We start from the raw sequence: 24,034 nt of genomic DNA on the forward strand, positions 1-24,034 counted from the left end.
GCTCAACCGCGGGGACCCCCCTCCTCTTACGCCCCCATCCGGGCGGCGGTGGGGAAAGGGGGCGGGAGCTGAGCGGGTTCGGCGCTCTATTTGTCTCTGAATTCTTTCCCTAAGGCGCGGTGACAACAAAAGAGGGCACTTTTTGGCTGCTCGGCTCGGGTCGCCCGGGGCGAGTTGCCATCACGGGGGTCCCTCTCGCCAAGAAAACCCCTCCCACCCCAGGGTCCCTTTCCCTTCCGGCCTGTGGCTCCCAGAGCTCCAGGGGCCATGTGTTGGGAAGCCAGGGAGCTGCTGCAAGGTGGTGCAGGTGACAGTGAAGCCAAGGCCCCGAAGCCCTGGGCGGGGACAGGGGTAGGGCGGCTTGGCCGCTGCGCGGACCGCACCCCCCTCTCCCCACGCCTACCCCCAGCCTGCGCCCGGGGCGCGCGGCGGAGCCAGGCTTGGCCAGGGCCGGGCGGTGGGTGTTGCCTTCTACCTCTGCGATCTGGGAGGGGTTAGTTTCCCACAGGGGATTTCAACCATCACACTCAGAGCCCGCCTCCTAATCCTCGGGCGGAGCGGCTTGGAGTGTTTGTTGGGGGGGGGGGTTGCCCATTTTATGGCAATAAAGCGACTTAGCGCCTGCTGAGCGATCCCCTCCCCGCCGCCGCCCCCGCCCTCGGCCCCACCCCGGGGCTCGCCCGCAGCGGCGGGGCTTTGTTTCTGGGGAGGAGGACCAGGAGCTCTTTTGTTTAGGGGTTTGGTGTTTTCACCCCCCTCACCTCCTCCCCAACACACACACACACGCACACTCACGCACGCACACACACTCACACCCCAACCTCACCCCACCCCGCCCCGCCCCGCCCCGCCCCGCCCCACCCCCCGGTGGCTCTCCGGTTTCCTGAGCTGCGGGCTGCAAGCGAGGAGGAGGAGGAGGAGGAGGAGGAGGAGGAGGAGGGAGGACAAGCGGAGTCTTGCAACCCCCTCGGCTGGGCCCCGGGGTAATTCGATGCGGGCCTGGCGAGGCTCCCCACGCTAGACCCGGGGCTCGCGTCTCGGCTGCCTCCCTCCACCCATCGGCCCACCCTACATTTAGCGCATCATGTGATCCGGGTAAGTCATTTGCAAGTACAACAGTTTCCCCGGGTTGCCCCCCATTCATTTCCTGAGCACTGCAGAGAGCAGCTGAGAGGTTCTGCTTGTGCGTGTGCGTGTGAGTGAGTGTGCGCGGGGTGACGCCGCGCGCGCGCTCGGGGGAGAGAGAGAGGGAGTGTGTATGTGAGTGTGTGAGTGTGTGCGCGCGTGAGAGAGAGAGAGAGAAAGGGCGAGAAAGAGAGAGAGAGAGAGAGGGACTCTGTGTGAGGGAAAGAAAACAATTTCTCCTGCTCTGCAGCTTCTGTTCAGGTCTGTGCCGATTCCGTTTCTTATCAAAATAAACAACCCCCTCCTTTTTTTCCCCCCTCTTGCCATCCCAAATCAGACCGTATTTCTCTTAACATGTTTTATTTTCCTTATGACATCTGCTCAAGTGAAATCATTTTGGTTGGTCTGTGTTCTTAAAGGAGGGGGAAAGTGTTGGGAAGCGGGAGGGTTTGGGGGGGGGGGACCGGGGAAGGGCGATGCTGTTGCGGAGCAAGGAGCGGCGCGGTCGGATTCGTGGAGAAGAAAGAGGGAGGTTACTCTCCCCCCCCACCCTACTCCCCTAAACATTTGAGAAAGAACTTAGCAAGTAACGTGAATTAAGCAAAATAAGCTTTCCCCACTCGAAGTGGGATTGTTGATTGCAGCGTTTGCTTGACAGTTGCCGAGGATGAGAAATAAACCCCAGGGTTGAATGGGGTTGGTGTGTGTGTGTATGTGGGGGGGGGGGGAGGTTGTGGAAGTAGTTGGTCCGGAGGAATAGACGGGTTGGATGAATAGCTGTCTGTGCACTGGGGGCCGTGCGGGCTGTGTGTGTGTGTGTGTGTGTGTGTGTGTGTGTGAGAGAGAGAGAGAGAGAGAGAGAGAGAGAGTGTCAGCGCTCACTGGAGAGTGGAGGGGAAAGGGTTAAGGCGGAGATAACACTGCTGGCACGAATTGTGATCCTGGAGCTGCATTCATGATTGTCTCTGGTCGTAATGATGTGTAACTGTCACTTGCTACAGTGCCTGGTCCATGCGAGTAGCCAGGGGCTGGCCTGTGGCTGTTATTTTCAATTAAAGAGGATCTGGCTGGAGTTGACAAGGGACAACTTTTGCACGGCTACCTGGGTCCCCGGGAAGCCCATGGAGCTGGCCTGGGCGTCACTTCTTTGCCTTAAATGCTCACTCCCAAGGGCTCCGACTTGACCTCCCGCGACATTACTTGGTGTTCATGTTAGATGCTCATCAACAAGGAGAATCCGTCCTGCTTTTGTTGGGTAGAGAACTGCCTGCTAGAACTTTGCAAACTTTTTTTTATCTTTGGGGGAAAGGGTGGGGTGCACTCAACAGTTTTGTTTCCCAGTGAATTTGAGGCAAATGCCTGGGAAAAAAAGTACCAATTCCTTTGTTATATGCCCTGTAGCTCCCCAGCTCCCTTCCCCCCTGCTCTTCGAGTTTTGCATACTTTAATGGTAATAACCTTAATTCAGCTGATAAAAGCTGACTGTTGAGTTCAAGAGTATTAGGACGACGGAATGTGTGATCTGGATAAACAGTTTTGTGTGGCTAGTGTTGTCAGCACTCTAACTGTATGGATGGCTTAAGTCTCCCACTGTAAGGGTTGTTTTAAATAATTCTCCTGCCTAATAGAATTCTCAGCCGAGACCAAGATATTTTAACTCGACGTTAATATCTTCTGTTTCCCTGTAACACCCCGGAGACCAGCGGCTCTATTTACATTTAGTGCATGTGCATCTAGTTGCTTCGTAGACATCTGCCAATCAAATCCACGTCATTCCGCAAATCCACCTAGACGCCTCCATGCCCTTTTCTTAGTGGAGCACAGAGTTGTTGAGATAAGTAAATGCTTTGAAATGAATGTGGTGCCTTTTAGCAAGCGCCAGTCTGTGATGGGAATCGAAGTGGTCACTTGGAAGACTGAGAGAGTACCATCTTCTAAGAAACGCTTTTAAAACTGGCGTGTAATTACAACAGTTGCCCTTCTCTCAGAGAAAAGCTCTTCTATTCACAGACCTCATTGGCAAGTTGTTCATCTTAAAAAAACCATACGTAGAAATCGGTTATATGAAAGGGTCTACTTTTAGGTTAGGAAAAACAATTAACTGTAGATGGTTGCGTAGGAATAGGATGTTGAAAGGCAGCCATTTCAGTTGTCCAAGTTACACATTCATCCCTGTAGCCTGGTCCATCTTGATACCTGGATTGAATATATTAAGCTCATTTGAGTTTGGGAGAGAGCATTTTGAGCATATAAGAGCTGTCAGAAATATGTAATGTATTTTGGGGAAAAAGGTTTATTTTGTCACTTTGTAATTTTTATGAAATATACTTAAACTGTAATTAAAAATGTTTTCTCATGAAAATGTCATAACTTATGGGTTGCAGTTGTGGAACTAACATTGCCATGTCAGGTTAAACATAGCATCCTCTAGGGATTTCTGTTTGTTTGTTTATTATTGAAGTTCTTTAGGCATTTACAACTTCCTAAGGCATATTTTCAAAGAAACTTCAGTCTGCTAAACTTTATTGTGAGAATATTATATATATTTTTTTTGTTTCTATGTATTGAATGCAAATTGTGAATCCACAGCATTCCCCCCCCTCCCCCTTCTAGAAATCTCCTTCTCAAGCAATGAGAGTCACTTGGGAGGAAATGGCCCTAGTATAGTGGTTGAGACCTTGACCTTAGCAACTCTTGGCCGGTGGTTGTTTACTACAACTGCAGCCTAGCCTCTGTGTGTACTGAAAGGCCCAGGGAGAGCAAGTCAGGATGCTGGACGTCAGTGGGAGAGCAAGCCTCAGGCGTAGACTAGCCAGTATTCTGCTCCTGCACAAATATATATTCTGCTCAGAGATTTCTTCTGGCTTCTTGCAAAGAGAAACACATTTTTCCAGCTTCTGAGAGAGCCAGTCGAAGTTATATCATGATGCCCAGAAAGCGGACAGACTATTAGCCACTTCATCAAATAACGTGATCTTAAACACTCCCGTGCTTTATCGCAGCAAAGATGATTTAAGTACTTTGGCCTCCAGACCTGGACTCAAGGCATTTTGAATTGGAATTATGGTTTGATCTAAAGTTTTGAATAACCTTACCCCCTTAGGTGGCACTTTTAAACAGCTGAGCATATGAAATAAAGTCCTGGGTGCTTTTGTCCAATGACACAAAATAAAAATACTGGAATTTCATATTTATTTAAATTAAACAACAGCAAACACATTAAATTGGCATGCAAAATGATTTCCTTATATTTGGGGAAAGTTCACAAATCTATCTGTGGTTTGTATAATAATATGAAATAGTTGTACAAAATTAGTTATGGCGCCATGCGTGGTGGTGCATGCCTTAAAATCCCAGGCAGAGGTAGTTGGAGCATTGTGAGTTCGAGGCCACACTGAGACAGTGAATTCCAGGTAAGCCTGGGATAGAGAGCCAGACCCCACCTGGAAAAAAAAAAAAAAAGAAAGGAAGGAAGGAAGGAAGGAAGGAAAAAAATAGTAATGGTAAGAGAACTCACTTGAAACTCACAAACTTACTCTTGGGTGCTGTTGTTGTTTAGGAAGTAACCTTTATTTTTTTTTATAAATTCTGAAATGAATTGTATTTGTCAGTCTGTTCTATTTGTTTTGAAAATGTGTGATAGCAGACTGGAATACATTTATTTTTGCCCAGTGTTCTTGTTTATTCATTTTTTAAAATGTAGCCTGGGTTATCCTTGAACTCATGTAGTGGGGGCTGGTCTTAAACTCCTCCTTGCTCTAAAGCCTCCACCTCTGGAGTGTAGGCATTATTGACATGCACCACCACACCGTGCTTATTTTGCTTTTCTAAACCCACAATGTTAAGTTTTCAGTTTGTGGGCACACACGGCTTTCTGCTTAAATGTGTACAGAATATAAAAGTAAAAATATTAAAATTAAGTCACTGACCACACCCTTTAACCATAGCCCTAACTCACGGACCACACCCGCTCCTCCCTGAAGCCCAATGGGAGCTCACAGCTGGACCTTGCCCTATGCCAGGAAGGTCAGCTGCTCTTAGCTCTGTCTGACCCACTAGGTTCCAGATTCCAAGTCCAGAGGGCCCTGTGTCTGACTTCAACCCGGCTGAATTCATTTCCAGGGACCGCACCAGCCACGCCCCGAGCCATGTCAGCTACTGAGTTCTTGTGGTAGAGGACACATGCTGTGGATTAGATGGTTACTTTCTCCCTGTATTCTCCGTAATTAGGTTACAGAAGGATTTCTCGGTTTGGGGTGTTTATTGTCACAAAGTGGCTACTTGAGTAATCACACTGCTCTATAAAAATTTGTTTTGGTCTGGCAGAAGATGACAGGGTATCCTCACGAAGAATCTTGCTCTGCTATGGTTTTTTTTTTTTGTTTTGTTTTGTTTTGTTTTTTCTGCCCTGTGGACAACTTATAGCCATGCTTTTGTTGCTAATCTCATGGTGCATATTTTTGCATATTCATTAGTGTATATTTTAATTGGAAGTGTCCCTCCCATCAGTCTTGCTGACTAGGTACTGAGTGAGCAGCAAACGCCTTGTGGGGGTCTGGCTCAGTGGAAAGTGAGAAAGAAAAGACGAGGAGATCTTTGAGCTATCTTTCTCATTTCCAATAAAGGCTATGATTACTACCTGCTGACTTTCACAGCCCGAGATTGTTCCCCAGGTATAACATTTGGCATGCTTTTAAGGATGTATAACTCTTAATAATATTTGTGATAAATATGCATATGATATATAAACATCAGTTTGCTATTTTCATATGAATATAGGCATGCATATATTTTATATTTATACATGTGTTTTTAATATTCTTTCTATATTGGTATTTATCTTCCCACTCCATTAACATTACGACCAATATAGTAACCAGTTCCCCACACAGGTAATGAAGGAAAAATACTCCAAGTCTGTTTGATTAAATTGTGCATTTAGGAATGCTTCTTTGACTTTGAGATTAACAAGTTGATTACAAACTAATTCATAAAAAGTAGACATGCACCTTATGCCAGAGAAAGCAACCAAGATAACTCATTGTAAAATAGTACATGAGCTTTTGTCTTCAAAAGACAATCAAAATAAGTTATCATAAAAATGAAACAAAAAATCATTCATTTTGTGGTCAGATATTCTCTAAAATAAAGTATCCTGGAATGGAGACACATTTTGGTAGCAGAAATGTTTCAGTTTGAGTCTGCCTTTCTTGCTTACTAATTTAGAATGACCTTGGTTAAATTTCTGAACTGTGGTACAGGGTTAAATGAGGTAATGTGGGTAGAAGTCACTTTGGAAAACGATAGGTTGCTGGTGTGCAGACTGATTCAACAGGAGGATTCCTCTGGCCCTCCATTGACCAACTCCCCCGACATCCTTCCCACCAAAGGGATGGACTTCCCAGCTTCCCAGAGTGAGCTTATAAATGACAATTATAGAGAAGGAATTTCCGAATGTGGGTAGAAAAACCACTGGCCCTCAAAGGTTGTGAATTCCATTCCTGTCTTTACCATAGATTTGCTTTGTGACCTTGAGAAAGTCAGTCTTGAGTTTCTATGTCACTAGTGTGACCTAACATTTATGTGATACAGGTGGCATGTCTGAGCTCTTCTAAAGCATGCATAAATATATATTTTAATGATTCTTTATAGAAATATGAGTGAAAATCAACAGTGATTATAGAATGAAAATCTTTAGACTCCTTTAATGACCTCTCTGGAACTCCTATCAGCTGGTTATTAAATAGCCTTACTTAAAGAAGAATAGGATCCTAGAATTTATGATTTATTAAAGAAAGAGCTACAGGTCTCTATTTGTTCCATGAATTGAGCCTGGTAACATACATGGCTGAAAGTGCATAGAAAAGAAAAGTAGATGACAGGAGCCTTGTGAGGTTATTTGAAAATTTATCAGCTGCATGTTTTACTTATAATCACATTTCTCCTTCATGCACTTCTGTTACACATACAAATGTGAGAAAATTAATTAACATCATTTCTCCTTAACTACATTTTATCAAGTTAAACAGTAATAAAGTTGATGGGTAAACTGCCTAAACACTTCATTCTTTTTTAAAAAGGAGAGAGAGAGAGAGAGACGAGAGATACAAAAGGGAAAGAGAAGGAGAGAGGTGAAAGTGAGTGAGAGAGTAATGAATAAATCACGAGCACACCAGATACATGTATTACTTTGCCTTCTGGCTTTATGTGGGTATTAGGGAATCAAACATGGGTCATTAGGCTTTGCAGGAAAGGGTCTTAACCTCTGTGCCGTCTTTCTAGCCAAGCACTATATTTTTATTTATTTATTTACTTAGAGATCATTGGTGCCAGGGCCTCTGCCACTACAATTGAACTCAAGATACTTGTGCCACCTAGTGTGCATGTGCAGCCTTGTGCTTGCGTCACTTTTGTGTGTCTGGCTTATGTGGGATCCAGAGTGAGATTGAACACAGGTCTTTAGGCTTCTTAGGCATGTGCCTTAAGTGCTAAGCCATCTTCCCAGCCCCCAAACACTATATTCTTATAAGCACAAAGTAACAGACTCAAAGTAACCACTCATTGTAATTCATTTAGACTCTTTTCTTCTTGTAAGCACATCTTTCCTGATTCCTGTTGATGTTATAATTTTTGCTGTGAACATCAATATTCTCTTTTATGGGATTCTGCTATTTATCACCCTTCTCTGTTTCAGAATATGCTGAGTTCTAGCCTGTATTCTCTGATTCTGTATTTCTGATTGCTGACTGATTTACTTTGATCCCTCCCCGTAATAAGGCCCTTGAGAGCAGGAAATGAATGTTTCCTAGACACTTGTAGTGGCATACACAGAGTCCTAGTGTGATGCCTGAGACACAGTAAGTTCTGAAATCTCATTGAGAGAACAAATGAAGACAGTCATGATACAGTGTGTATGATTAACTATCCATTCAGGAGAGGAATGCTATTGACACTGTCTTTTCCTGCCTACACCATGTCTTCCTCATTGTGTTCAACTCTATTGGCTATTCCTCCAGTTCACTGCATTTTCTTGAACCTTGTTCTTTTCTTCTTGCACAAAGACGCTGTGTAGTATCATGGGCTAAAGTTCTAGGATGTGAAATATCAAGCTATCTACTTTTCAGCCATCTCACTGGATGAGTTAGTTCTCACAGTCTCCATCTATCTACTCAAGAGTAAAGAAAAACAGAAGCAAATGATGTCAGCAAGTCCAGAGTGGTTTAAAACATCAGTATAGAATTTTATTCATTTCCTGCTCAATAAATACCAGCCTGCTCCAATACATTGATGCTCCTGTTGGAAACAGACATTCATAATGCATACTTACAACAAAACAGTGAGTGCCTCCTTATTATGCTCTGATATAATTCAGAAGTCAGGCTTGTGCCTTGCATGTGCTGGTTTATTCAGTATGTACTTTTTAGTAAACACTTGCTGATAGTCCTTGGTTTTTGTGTAATGTTGATGTTCAAATTATTGGCTTATGGACTAGCCATGTGGTAATTCTGAAAGTCCTCTTATACACTTGATTTTGATTTATTAACATCATTTGGTGGATGTATCTTTTATCTATTGTGTGAGGGTATACTTTTACCATCATGCAATAGCCACAGCTCCCTACACTGCCTCTCTCCCTAACTCTATCACTTTGGGCAATAATTTCAAAAAAAAAATTAAAATATTTTTAAGATGCTTTAAAAATTATTTATTTTCAAGCAGAAAGAGAGATAGAAAGAAGAGAGACAGACAGAGAGAATAGGCACTCCAGAGTCTACACTGCAAATGAAGTCCACTTGCATGTACCCCTTTGTGCACCTGGTTTTATGTGGGTACTGGGCAATTGAACCTGAGATGTTAGGCTTTTCAGGCAAACATTTTAACTGCTGAGCCATCTCAACAGCCCTTAAAAAGTTTTTAAACTTTTATTTTAACAAAATAAATTGAAAAAGGAAAAATTAAAAGTGCTGCTTCCAGTTAGAACCGCAGGGCTTATTATATTGTTAGGCAATTGAGACCATAGTTACTAAGTGCTTTAAGTGGCAAGTCTTTACTGAAAGGAGTTAATGGCAGTAACTGGTGAATTGTGGAAAAGTGTAAAGTTGCAGAACATGCAAAGTACTATGATTGTATTATTAGATTGTGGGGTTTATAAATTCCTTCAGTGTTTTGGAATGATGTCCTTTTTTAAAATTTATATTCTCTTGAACTTTACATATTTGTGTTTGTTTTTAATTATTAAATGGCTACATTTATCGAAGGAAGTAAAGAACGAAGGAAAGGATAAGGAATATACCTCCGTGGTTTGAGAGCACATGTGGTGGGCCAGGAAGAAATATGAAAAGAGATTTAGAGAGAAAATTAAAGAAAGTGCAGAGAACTCCTGCCACATGGAGGGCAGGAGGGGCTAGAGAGCCCATGCGGGAGCAAGAGTCAGGGGGTTTCTCCTCTTGTCTCAGCCTAGTCAGGTCAAGATAAGGGGAAACTCACCAAAATATAATATATGAGATTTAAAATCTGAGATACCTTTCTTTCAACAACATTCTCATTGATACTGCTATCATATATATTTGTGTCATGGAATATGAAATATTCTAATTGTGAAACGATATGGCATGTGGTATATATGGGATATGTATATTATATGCTTATTTCTTTTCTAAAATATCTAATTTATTTATTTGAGAAAGAGATACAGAAATAGGCAAGGAGAGAGAGAGAAAGAGAGAGAAAGAGAGGGAGAGAGAATGGGTGTGCCAGGGCCTCCAGCCACTGAAAATGAACTCCAGATGCATATGCCTCCTTGTGCATCTGGCTTACGTGGGTCCTGGGGAATCGAATCAGGATCATTTGGCTTTTCACGCAAGCGCCTTAACCTCTAAGCCATTCCTCCAGCCCTATATGCTTATTTCTTCTGTATTAGAGATACTATGTTATATCTATCTTATTATAAACTTTGTGTATTGATTCAATTTTGAGGTTTTGGAAATAGATTGTGAGCAATAAATAACATGTTAGCTTTAGGGAAGAGATTTGAAAACCAGGAAGCCCCTTGAGCTTTGCTCATGTTACTCTTATTTTTTTTTTTCCCTAGCATGTGATAGAACATTCCAGAGTTAATCTTGAGGAGTAGAGCAAGAATAGAAATATGCTGCATTCAATATTGTTTAAAGACTTTATTACTTTGTTGGCTATGGGTGTATTGGTTTACCAACTTTGCTAGACTACTTTTACTACAATATCTACTTCAGTAGAGAAGCCAATCACATGTTTGTTGATCTATGTACTAAAACAAGTTGGAAGACCTTGTCAGAACAGTTATTTTAGAAGGAGGCTGCTGCAAGCTATTCCATGATGGTAGTAATAGTAGTCCTGTAAATTCTGGCAACTGTCCATTATGTTAGTGGATGAAGCTATTAAAGCTAGAGATGTAGTGAAAGTAGTAAAAACTCTATTTTTACTAAAAATGCTCTACTTATCCATTTTGACCTATGCTTATGTATCATACACACACACACACACACACACACACACACACACACACACACATATTCAACCTGAAAACCAAGAAGCATGACTAGTATATAAAATTATAATGCAAAGTAATTTGCCATTAGTAGATCACATTTTGTAAGTTGCTTGGATGAAGTATGTGGGAAGAAAAGTGTTTCTGTCTGGGAACTCGAAGGGCTCAAGGTTTTTTCAGGTGTATGTCAAAACTCCTTTATGAACAAGTTTACTTTTTATATTTATGTATTTGAGAGAGAGGAGATTCAAATAGAGAAAGAATGGGCACACCAGGGCTTCCAGTCACTGCAAATGAACTCCAGCCTTATGAGCCACTTTGTACATCTGGCTTATGTGGGTATTGGGGAATTGAACCTGGGTCCTTTGGCTTTGTAGGCAAGTGCCTTAACCACTAAGTAAGTCCTCCAGCCCCCAGATATATTTTAATAGAAAAAAATAAGCATAGAAATGATAAATGTGAACAGCAATGGCACTTAGGCAGCTGCAAAACTTTCTATTTTATCTTCTAGAGCTGACATCTTTATTGTGTTTTGGCAAAGAGCTTTCCTTTGCAATACAACCAGAAAATTTTCTTTTCTAAAATTAGATTCTTGCATGTACTTGGCCAGGAGGTCATGTGGTGTTCTGATGAGTTTAGAAAAGGCTTATTTGAGCTATAGAAACACAACAAAACTACTAATGGCTGGTCAATAAAATTTCAAAAACTATAGCTTATGTGATACTAACTAATGATGGTCTTATATATTGGTTATGGGACCTGATGCATATTTTCTTAACTGTATTCTTATTTTATTTATTTGAGAGAGAGAGAGAGAGAGAGAGAGAGAGAGAATGGTCACACCAGGGCCTCCAGCCATTACAAATGAACTCCAGGTGCATGAGCCACCTTGTGCATCTGTAGTTATGTGGGTACTGGGGACTTGAACCTGGGTCCTTGGGCTTTGACTGCAAGTGCCTTAACTGCTGATCAGAAGTGTTGCTAGAAGGTCTGTTTGGAAAGAACCCTCAAGGTGGTCGCATAGTTCAAGGACTACATTGTTTGACATAGATTATCTCTTCTGGTTATGTGTGAGATACAAGAAGCTAGCAAACCAAATACTTCAATGGGAGAGATTATATAATGAGATAAGTGAACTTTTAATGAGTCTGTGAAAAGCATTTAATGGGGTTCTTTGTCCCCCGCCCAGCCCAGTAGGGTCTCACTGTAGCCCAGGCTGATCTGCACTTCTCTGTGTATTGTCAGGGTGGCCTTGATTTTCAGGCAATCCTCCTACCTCTGCCTACTACGTACTGGGAATAAAGGCATGTGCCACCACACCTGGCTTTAATGGGGTTCTTTTTGCCTGTGTGTCTGTGGAGGACATGTGTGCATTTGTGTATGTATGTGTGTGAGTATGCATTTGTGTATGTGCATGTGGAGGCCGGAAGTTGACATCTAGTTGCTCGTCTTATTTACTGAGACAGTAGCTGTGATTGGTACGCAGAGCTCACCTATTTGGCTTGTCTAGGCAGCATGTCCTGGGAATGGCTTCCCTGATGACTGGGATTACATGAGTGGCACCATGCCCACCCAGCATTAAATTGGGTGCTGGGTGTCCAAACTCAGGTCACTGAGCTGTGCAGCAAGTTCTTTCTCCACTGAGCTATTATCCTAAACCTTAACGGGGTTCCTTTCATATACTGAGCTCTCTGCTGAATATGGTGGGGTTAGAATATGGCATAGCCTACAATAAACAAAGGCAAGGCTAAGTGAATGACTATGCTGTATTTATAAATAGCCTGGACATTAAGACATGTGATAATACACCGAGGTGGAGGTGGTGGGGTAGATGGAGGATGCCCTTAATCATAGCACTTGGGAGGCAGAGGTAAGAGGATCACTGAGTTCAAGGCCAGCCTGAGACAATAGAGTGAGTTCTAGGTGAGCGTGAGGTAAAGTGAGACCCTACCTCAGGGAAAAAGAGAGAAGGAGATAGAGATAGAGAGAGAAAGAAAGAAAGATAGGCTAATAAAAAATTACTCAGTGCTTGGTGGTTTACAATGGTTTTGGCTTGATCTTGATCATTTTTTAAATAGATTTTATTTATTTATTTATTTATTTATTTATTTATTTATTTATTTATTTATCTATTTATTTGAGAGAGAGAGAGAGAGAGAGAATGGGCACACCAGGGCCTTCAGCCACTGCAAACGAACTCCAGATGCATGCACCGCCTTGTGCATCTGGCTAATGTGGGTCCTGGGGAACTGAACCTGGGTCCTTTGGCTTTGCAAGCAAACACCTGAACCACTAAGCTATCCCTCCAGCCCAATCTTGATCATTTTTAAGGTGGAGGGTACACGTGCTACTCATTGCTGATGCAGACCTCACAGGGAAGGGTAGCATAAACTAGAAGGTGGCAATGTCAGAATGGAATACTGATGACCATTAGTTTGATGACCAAACTAGTGCCTTTGTGTCTGCTTTCTCTCATCCCACTATGGTCTTCCTTTGATTTCATCGCAAACTTCTGGAAGACCACGTTGCGTGAGAGAAGTTAAGCTGCTCAGTGAACACGGGATGGATTCTTGAGCCTCCCCAAGTGCGTCTTGAAATGGCATGAGAAAGTTCTGCATGTACTAGCCTGGAGATCATCCCCATGAGCCGTGGATAGGAGCACGCAGGTGGAGATGAGGCAGGAGGTGTCATCACTCTGTGCTGAGCCTTGTGCTGGGTGCTGGGAACTGAAGGCACACAAGGCAGCAGCTTTGCGCTTCCAAGTGGGGCGATGTGCAGCCAGAGGAGAGGCCGGGCAGTGTACTTGGCCTCAGTTGATTTTCTTCATCTGGATCTACGATGCACCTAAAGAGGTCATTGCCATTTTCAAATTTATTTCTTAGGGTTTTCAAAGTACTGTTAGTTTTAGAATTTCTTTCCTAGTTAAAGCATGTTTTGCACACTTAGTGTCAGCATGTTTGCTTCTTTCAAAGTCATCCTCTTAATGTTTGTGACCTACTCATCAATAGGTACTTACATTCTTTTGTTTTAAATGTATTTTTTATTTTTTTGAGAGAAATAGAGTGAGGCAGATAGAGAGAAAGAGAAAAATGGATGTGCCAGGGACTCCAGCCACTGCAAACAAACTCCAGATGCATGCACCCTCCTTGTGTATCTGGCTTACGTGGGTCCTGAGGAATCAAACCATGATCCTTGGGCTTCATAGGCCAATGCCTTAACTGCTAAGCCATTTCCCCAACACAATTTTTTTTTTCATCAACTAAGTCTTGTGTGTGAATTTTTAAAATATCTAATTTTTATTCATTTATTTATTTAGGAGAGAAAGAGGCAGATAGAGATAGATATAGAGAGAGAAAAAGAGAGAGATTGGGCATGCCAGGGCCTCCAGCTGCTGTAAATAAACTCCAGAAACATGTACCACACTGTCCATCTGGCCTACGTGGTTCCTGGCGAATTGAACTGTGGTCCTTTGGCTGTGCATACAAGTGCTTTAACTGCTAAACCATTTCTCCAGCCCAGTACTTATGGTCTTTAAAAGCCAATTTATTCATTTCTATTTTTGGGGAAGTTTACTTTTCCTTTCAAGATTCAAGTTTTTCAAAGGCAAAGACTTAAAGGGATAAGCTTTGTTTTATAGAAACTTCCCTTCATGGAGAGATTAATATTCACAAATTTATCTTTTTAATAAAAGTGTGTGTATGTTCATGGAGACTTTAAGGAACACTCCCTTTTTGATCTACTTAGTTCTCCTCCTCTCTCTAGCCAACTACAATGCTCCTTTTGACCACAAGTCATGCCATGAGAACATTATACATCTTTTCATGTTTTCCTCCATGTGTGTGCCAGTACCTTATATGCATACAAGGTATTCTTGCTCTGTGGTTATACCGAGATGATTTTTTAAAAACTTCTTTTTATCCTTCTTCACTTCCTACCAATGAATGGAAGTTTTCTACCCAGCTGTTATGACCCTGATCATGGCAAATTGTTCTAAGTTATACTCATTCTTCAGTCTACTTATTCATCTGTCTGTTAAGTTTCATTTTAATTCTTGCTACAAGAACCAGTGGAGCAATGCGTTGACAGCCGTATGGGATAGACTCGCAGTGAGGGTGTTTTTCACTTAAAATGGCCTTGTGAGTTCAGTTTCTGTGTCTGTGAAGACACTGCTTTGAAAAGGATGTAGCAGTTAACATTCCCACCAGTAGGCTGGTGCACACCTTTGCCTTGAACTACCCTCAGTAGAAGTGGAAGCTTTCCTAGTAGGGTGATTGCTTTCTACTTTACTCAGTATTCCCTGGCTGGCAATGTTCTTCCATTTTTCTTTGTTCTTCTTTATCTTTTTAGGAAAAGATGTACTTTTATGGAAATTCTTTATGTATGATAGCTATTTTCCATCTGTGTTGTAAATACGCAGGATACCATTGGAATATCACCATTAACATTCTTGCATAAATCAGTTGGCTCTTTGTCTGCTGCTTTGTTTTGTTCAAGGATTTCTGTATGGATAACACAGATGTGCTATTGACACCTAGATTTAATACTTCTTTCCATTAGTATGGTCTCTCAGATCCATTAAGAACTTGTTATATTTGTATAGCAGAGGAGTCCAATCTAATACAATATCTGTACTATCGTGTCATCAGTTTTGAAGTTTGGTGCCCTTTCCTTAGGTAATTTAAATTATACAGTTTTTATACATCATTTTTGTGTTCATGTATCCTCTAGTAACAGACTTTTTCTTTCATAAATAATTTTCTTAAGTATTCTCAGACATGTACCTAATAAATGCAACAAATATTTTTATCAATCTTCACATCAAACTTGTGCAAAACAAACCCCAAAACAACAACAAAATGCCACTGTTGTGATTTTAAGTAGATTATATTAAAGTTTATATGTTTCTGGATAATTAGCACCTTACTATTATTTATTGGATACGTTATTATCCCAATTCACTCATTTTCTTTAAAATTTATCTCTAAGTATCTTATAGTGTTTTAAAAATATTTATTTATTTATGGGCTGGAGAGATGGCTTAGTGGTTAAGCACTTGCCTGTGAAGCCTAAGGACCCCGGTTGGAGCCTCGATTTCCCCAGGACCCATGTTAGCCAGATGCACAAGGGGTCACATGTGTCTGGAGTTCGTTTGCAGTGGCTGTAGGCCCTCCATTCTTTCTCTCTCCCTCTTTCTCTCTCTGTCGCTCTTAAATTAATAAAAATAAACAACAAAAATATTTTTAAAAAATCTTTAAAAATATTTGTTTATTTATGAGAGAGAAAGGGACAGAGAAACAGACATATAGAGAGAATGGGCATACCAGGGCCTCTAGTCATTGCACATGAACTCCAGACACATATACCACCCTGTGCATTTGGCTTACATGGGTACTGGGGAATTGAACCTGGGTCCTTAGACTTTGCAGGCAAGCACCATAACCACTAAGCCATCTCTCCAGCGCTATTATAGTTTTTCTTTTTTGATATTTTATACCCATGGAAATAATAACTTTTTCCCTTTTAGTCTCTGTATATAGTCAATTATATTAATTAACTGATTATTTATTTACTTATTCTGTAGTACTGATGGTTGAATCTAGGACCTCATACATGATAGGCAAACACTGTGCTATGAAGTTCTATCTCCAACTCTCTTATTGCTTTATATTTTGAGACATTGCCTTACTAACTTGTCCAGGCTGACCTTGAACTCACTCTGTAGCCTAGACAGGCCTTGAACTCTACATCCTTCTGCCTGTGCCTCCTTATTGCCTTGAATTACAGGCCCACTTCACTGGACTGTTTATCTTCTCCTGTTTTGGGCAATGTCTTAAATAGTCAGGTTTAGTTTCATGATATTTTGTTAAGGATGTCCTTTCCTCCCTCTCTCCTTCCCTCCTTCCCTCCTTCCCTCCCTCTTTCCCTCCTTCCTTCCTTCCTTCCTTCCTTCCTTCCTTCCTTCCCTCCTTCCTTCCTTCCTTCCTTCCTTCCTTCCTTCCTCCCCCCCCCCCCCTCTCTCTTTCCTTCTTTCTTTTCAAGGTAGAGTTTTACTGTAGTCCAGGCTGACCTGGAATTCACTATGTAGTCACTAAATGTTGTCTCAAGGTGGCCTTGGACTCATGGCCATATTCCTCCTGAGTGCTAAGATTAAGGACGTGTGCCACCACACCCAGCTTTATGTTTTTTTTGTTTTGTTGTTGTTGTTTGCTTGTTTGTTTCGGAGGACTAGTAGTCAGATTTATGTGTTCACTTTTGATGTAAGACTATTTCCAGCCTCATAAAACTACTGAAGAAGAAGCTTTTCACCCACTAGGTTTTGGAATACCTTGTGTAGAATAAGCATCTGGGGTTAGAAGCTTTTTATCTCTTCATATAGAAAGACTTTTCAACTATAAATTTGTGTAATAGATACACGGTTATTCAGATTGAGGACTTAAGTATGTGATTTAAGTTATGGAGTTCATTGACCTATGTTTATACCTTATTACTTTTCTCTTAATGTTTTAGGACCAGAAGTGATGTCTCTGTCTCTTCCTTCTTAAATGACTGTTAATAGTGTCCAATGTCTGTTTTCCCCTTGATCAATCTGGCTAAAGATTTATCAGTTCGAAATCAAATTTGGAAATAAGCAGCTTTAAATATCTTTGATTTCTGTTCTTTTTTTATGTTTTGATATTAATGCCTAATCTTTATTATGTTCTTTCTTTGTGTTCTCATTAGCTTTTTTTTTTTTTTTTTAATACAGTTTCTTAAGACAGAAAAATGTTGACTTGAGAACTTGTATGAGAGTCACTGTATTGCAGTACAGGTGTGCTTGTCTGATTATGTTTTCAGTTTCATCAACTTTTATTCATTTAGAAAGTATGTTTTATGTTCATAGACATAGGATTGCTATGTTTTCTGCACGAATTGACCCCTTTATTATAATGTAATAGAACTATTCCTTTCAACAGAATTTTAAAGTTGGATGTTACTTACATAATATGTATATATATATATATATATATATATATATATATATATTTATAAATATATAAATATATATATATTTGAGACAGAGAGAGAGAGGGAGAGAGAGAGGGAGAGGGAGAGAGAGAGGGAGAGGGAGAGAGAGAGGGAGAGAGAGGGAAAGAGAGAGAGAGAGAGAGAGAGAGAGAGGCAGATAGAAAGGGAGAATGGGTGGACCAGGGCTTCCAGCCACTGCAAACAAACTCTACATGCATGCGCCCCCTTGTGCATCTGGCTTATATGGGTCCTGGGGAACGAACCGGGATCTTTAAGCTTCACAGGCAAATGCCTTAACCGCTAAGCCATTTCTCCAGCCTGGATGTTACTTTTTAAAACCCAGTTTTATAATCTCCAAGCCAGCCAGCCTGCCTGCCTGCCTCCCTCCTTCCCTTCCTTCCTTCTTTTTTCCTTCCTCTTTCCCTCCTTTCTTTCCCTCTGTCCTTTTTCTTTCTTTCCTTTCCTTTCTTTCCTTTCTCTCTTTCCCTCCCTCCCTCCCTCCCTCCCTCCCTCTCTCTCTCTCCCTCTCTCTCTCTCTCTCTTTCTTTCTTCCCTGTTCCTCATTTTTGTCCTCCTTTCCTTTCTTTATGTGATTTTATTTATTTTATTTGTGTGTGTTGGTGCTGGGGATAGATGCCAGAACATTGTTTATGCTAAGCAGTGCTCTGCCATTTCGTTTCTTCTACAGCCAGACACCTACAGCCTTTACGGAGACTGCTTTGTCTCTTTATACGTTAATGGAATTTTATGCGAGTTTGTTTTGGACTTGATATTTATGTTTTTATTTGCCTCACCCTTTCCTCTATTGCATGCTTTTTTCTTCATGTTTTTGGCTGAATTATTTTTAGTATTCTGTTTTATACTTATCTTTGGATTATGAGTGCGCCCCACGTACTTCTATATTCAGTGGTTGTGTTGGGGTTTATAATACGTCATCATGTTGTCACATTCTACCTTCCTATATGACTCCAGAATCTTTTTAAAAAAATACATTTTGATTTTCAAGCAGAGAGAGAGAGAGAGAGAGAGAGAGAGAGAGAGAGAGAGAGAGGGAGGGAGAGGGAGGGAGGAAGGGGGAGGGAGGGAGAGGAGACTTGACAGAGAGAATGGGCATACCTGTGTCTTATGCCTCTGTAAACAAATTCCAGATGCATGTGCCATTTTATGCATCTGGCTTTATGAGGGTATTGGGGGATCAAACTCACGTCACAGGCTGTGCAAGCAAGTGCTTTATACGACAAGACATCTCTCTAGCCCATGCCAGCATCTCATGTGAGCACACTGCCATGTTTTTCTCTCTTGTTTTTGTGTTGTTTGCTTTATTATGCTTTACTCATATATTATGTCCTACCTAGACCTTATCCAGCTCTTGGTATACTGTATACAAGAAATTACCTTTATGGAATTAAAAGACTGGAGTTGTATGGTGGTATTTGCTTGGAATCCCAGTGTGTGGAAGGTTGGAATCTTGGAGGAATAGGAGACCACATCTAAAACAAATTAAATGATGAACAAATAAACAGCAGCAACAACAACACAAAAAGAAATTTAACATATTCTTTTAAATATTTGTTCACATTTTTGCTAGTTCTAGACCTTTTATTTCTTTGCCTAGATATAAATTTATGTCTACTATATTATTTTTTTCATTAGTAAATGCTTTTGAGCATTTTTCTCAATTAGCTTCTCAGAAGACCAAGGCAGCATGATCTCTTGAGCTTGGGAGCTTGAGGACAGCCTGGGCCCCTTTGGGAAACCTGGTGGGGGAAAAAAAAAATGAAACTAGGGCTGGAGAAATGGCTTAGTAGTTAAGGTGCTTGCCTATGCAGCCTAGAGACACAGGTTCAATTTCCCAGAAGCCATGTAGGCCAGATTCACATGGTGACACATATGTCTCGAGTTTGTTTGTAGTGGCTAGAGGCCCTGGGATGCCCTCATTCTCTCTCTTTCTCTCTCTCTCTCACGCATAAATAAAACTATTTAAACAACAAATGAAGCAAGGGCTGGAGGGATGGCTTAGTGTTAAAGTGCTTGCCTGTAAAACCTAAGGACCTGGTTTGAGGCTTGATTCCCCAGGACCCATGTTAGCTAGATATGCACAAGGGATGCAAACATCTGGAGTTTGTTTGCAGTGGCCGAAGGCCCTGGCGCGCCCATTCTCTCTGTGTCTTTCTCTGTCTGCTGCTCTCAAATAAAAATAAACAAAAAACATTAAAAAAAAAAAAAAGAAACAGAATTGGACTGGAGAGACGGCTTAGCAGTTAAGTGCTTGCCTGTGAAGCCTAAGGACCCCGGTTCGAGGCTGGATTCCCCAAGACCCACATTAGCCAGATGCACAAGGGGGCGCACGCATCTGGAGTTCGTTTGCAGTGGCTGGAGGCCCTGGCGCACCCATTCTCCCTCTGTCTTTCTCTCTCTGCCTCTTTCTCCCTCTGTCTGTCACTCTCAAATAAATAAATATATTTTTTTTAAAGAAGCAAAACAACAACAAAATGAAAAAAAGTAATTTCAGTATGTCTTATAGTGTAGCTCTTTTGGCAGTGACCTTTTCAGGTTTTGCTTGTGTGAAAATTCCATTTGTGTTTGGTTTTGCGATGGCAGAATATGGGACGGAGCGTTTTCCCATGTCACTGAGAAGGTTTTCATTATCCGCAGGCTTGCATAGTTCTGAAGACATGGCTTATCGGCTCCATCTTTGGCTCTCTACATATAATACCTCCTGGCTACATTTAAAATGTTTTTTTTCTTTAGCGTTAGATTTTAGCAATTTTACTCTGTGACCCGATGGATGTGTTATCATTTGTAACTGTACTACTGTGAATTGTCTGAGTTGCTTTCTCTATAATTTACTGTCCTTTTCCTACTTTTCCAACATTTCGTATCGTCCCTTCTTTCTTCTGTCATATATCAGTGGAACCTTGACTGCTTGGTATTGATGCACAAGTCTTGGATCCTTTTTCTCTCTCGCCCGTATATCCATTTTTCACTCTCAGTGATTTCTGTTGGTTCCTATGAAGGTCTCCACATGCTGGCGGTCTCCTGCGCTGCAAGCTCAGTGAACGAGTAACTTCATCTTTGTTATAAAGTTCTGCGTGTAGAATTTTCACATAGCTTAAAAGTTTCCACGCTTTTGCTGAATTTCTGTTTGTGCATGAGCTTTGTCTTTTTCTCTAGATTCTTCTACATTTAAGTCACAGTTATCTTAGAAGTCTCTGCTGGATAGTTTCCATTGCCCTTCAGTGCAGAGGTCCGATTGTATTGACTGCTTTTCCTATTGATGGTGGGTCGTTTTTTTTTCTGGCTCTGTCTTTCTTTATGACTTGGTTTTTCCAGAGTGGACAGCTGTGTCTCTTCTTTGGAGTAATGTCTGTTCAAGTTTTGTGCAACCTTTTAAGGTTGTTGTTGAATTTTAGGCATTCTTAATGTACTGTTCACGTTATCTCCTTACTCATTATATGGTTTTCACATTTTTTCCATTCTGTGAGTTTCCCCTTTTCATTTTCACATCAGAAGTTATTTATTTATTATTTTTTGTTGGTTTATGTCCATTGTGCATAGTGTCAGGTTTCATAAAGACAGTTTCTTAAGAAACAAATCTTGCCGGATGTGGTGGTGCATGCCTTTAATCTTAGCAGTTAGGAGACGGAGGTAGGAAGACTGCTGTGAGTTCGAGGCCACCCTGAGGCTACATAGTGAATTCCATCTCAGCCTGGGCTAGAGTGAGACCGTACCTCAACAAACAGAAACAAAAACAAAAAAATAAAGAAACAAATCTTAGAAAACAGACTATGTAGCCCAGGCTAGCTTTGGATGTTTTTAACTCATCTAGTCTCTGCCTTTGGAATGCTGGAATTCTAGACGCACAAATCTACCAAGCTGGAAGTTCTTCATTTTTACATAGTCTGTTTGCTAATTCTGCTTTTATTGCCTGGACCCTTGACATCCTGTCCATGGAATTATTCACATCTCATGTCATGAAGCTTTTGTTCTGATTATTGTAAACATCTTATACATTCATTAAAGTTTGGGCAGTTATTCCTCCATTTTTTCTCCTATGTTGCTTAGTATGTGTAACTCTATGACCAGATTTGTTAACGAATTGTTTCTCCTTTTGTGTTGAATATATTTGAAATTAAAGTCACAATGCATCTTAGATTGATTTGTATGGTCATTCTTGTCCTTTTTTTGTTTGTTTGTTTTTTGAGGGGGAATTTAATGAGTCTGCTTTTACCACAATATTTCCTTTTTTCTTTTTATTACACCATTTCATTTTCTCTCCAGCATCTATTTTTACTTTTAAACTGATTTGCGGTCTATCATACAGTATTTCATGTTTCTGTCTCCTAGTATTTGGATTTTCTTTTAAATCCATTTTATCTCCACTTTGTGGCAGTCACACTGAACATAGTAATTATGTCTGTGTTTGCTTTTCAAATCACAATTTTTGAAATTAGTCATTTGTTTCTCAAACGTCCCCTCATGCTGAAACTAATGTGGACCTCTTCCATGACCCCCACCATGATGGAAGGCATCCTAGACTATGCTGGGTGGCAAATGGCCAGGGTTCCTTCTGTAGTTTCACTGCTACTACTGGCTCATATGGTACCTTAAGGTTGGAAGAAACCTGTGATGCAGTACTATGAGCAGAACACACATCTGGGATGCCTGGCATGTGAATAGTTTCTGTTAAATGAGATGCTCTATTAGGTACTTGGAACAAAGGGTTCACCCTGCTAGCTAATGGTCTGTAGGTCCAGTTCGCCATGGTGGGAAAGGCATGGCATCGGGAGCGCGAGGCATCTGGTCACATGTAGTTGCCAGTCAGGAAATTGATGTGTTCATTTTTCTCCTCTTTATTCAGCCTAGGTTCTCAACCCGTTGACTTGGAACCCTCACATTCAGGGTGGGTCTTACATTCACATTGAAATCTCCTTGGAAATTTTCTCACAGGCACATCCAGAGATCTGTCTCGAAGGTGATTCTAAATCCGGTCAGGTTGACTTTGATGCCCTTGGTCCGTTGTGTCTTGAGCCACTGAGTGTATATATGCATGCCGACGCCCAGCTCTCTTGAATTCTTTGAACTAAATGAAGATTCTAGATGAACGCCTTTTCCTTCTCTCTCCTATCCATGGAGTCTTTTGTTCACATTTACCTCTCTTTACTCTCTTGCTTCTATGTGTTCATGTGATTTGCTGAAATTGTTACATTTTTTCCTCTTAGATTATAATGATAATTTACCTTTTTATGTTAGCCCTTACTTGTGAATATTTGCCAATACCTATGTCAACTCTTTCAATGTAACTACTTATTTACATGATTTTCTCATTACTTGTTCCTTTTTTTGTCTGTCCTTAGCTAGAGATCTCATCGTTACTCTGATTTGCTTGTTATTTGGTTAGGATGATTCAGTATTTTCATTAGAAAGGCCTGGCTGGTATAATTATCACTGAATTCTTGCTTATCCTCAAATGGTCTCGAGTATTTTCCATTCTGATTAGTGATTCGTGCTTGAGTTCTATTTCTTTTTTCCTCCAATTGCTGTAGGGTGCTGTTTTTCTAGCACACTCACACATGAGCATGTATACACATACACATAACCCTTATCTGCATACTACACTCCAAAAAACAACCAACCATGCACACACACACACACACACACACACACACACACACACACACATATTGATCCATGGTGGCCTTGAACATCTGAAGCAACCAGCTAATCTGTCTCAGGAGAAACAAGTCCTGAACTAAAACCTTGTGGTTCGTTTCTTTTTCACATGGACTTGTAATTTCCTTTTAATTCAGAAAGGTTGCATTTTATTCTGTAAAATTATCTACAGAACTAAAGGGTTTTGCTGGTGTATGACTCATTGTATATATCTCAGTAGCCTCCTTATCTATTAGTGGCCCTTTAAATCTGTAGAACACTGTATCACCCTTCTGATGTTGGGGACAAAAATTCCTGTGCAAAATCAGTTTCGGGGAGGAAGGGTTTATTTGAGCTTATGGGTCACAGCAACAGCCCATGGTGGTGGCAGCAATTGGAGACAACTGGTCACATTCAGTTCACAGTGAGGAAGCAGAGATCAGTGAATGCTGGTATTCACCCAGCTCTCTCTTTTCTGTTTAGTCCAGGACCCCAGCCTATGGAATTTTGCCCTTGACATCTAAGGTGGGTCTTCCAACCTCAGCCTAATCAAGACAATCCCTCATTGGCATTCTGAGTCTGCTTCAATGACACGCCCAGAGGCTCACTTCCTAGGTGATCCTAGATCCTGGCAAGTTGACAATCATTGTAAGCCATCACATCATTGGAGCAAGCTTTTTTATTCTCATTGTGGTGGTAGAATCCATGCCAGACAGTTGTTCTACCAAG

At 41.2% G+C, this 24,034-nt stretch overlaps 1 protein-coding gene across 6 annotated transcripts in view; it reads left to right on the forward strand.

Annotated features, from left to right (window-relative positions):
* Positions 1-948: 948 nt before the first annotated feature.
* Positions 949-24,034, forward strand: part of Klf12 (Kruppel like factor 12) — a 479,766-nt gene continuing 456,680 nt past the window's right edge. For 3 of the 6 annotated variants that reach the window (XM_045145262.1, XM_045145261.1, XM_045145263.1), the window contains exon 1: positions 949-1,095. The gene's annotated coding sequence lies outside the window, so the exon portion shown is untranslated. Of the gene's footprint in view, positions 1,096-1,157; positions 1,387-24,034 lie in introns of those variants that run through there. The other 3 variants (XM_045145265.1, XM_045145260.1, XM_045145264.1) reach the window with 1 other exon arrangement.

The sequence above is a fragment of the Jaculus jaculus genome, chromosome 3 (genome assembly GCF_020740685.1).
Source record: "Jaculus jaculus isolate mJacJac1 chromosome 3, mJacJac1.mat.Y.cur, whole genome shotgun sequence".
NCBI classification, from domain to species: Eukaryota; Metazoa; Chordata; class Mammalia; order Rodentia; family Dipodidae; genus Jaculus; species Jaculus jaculus.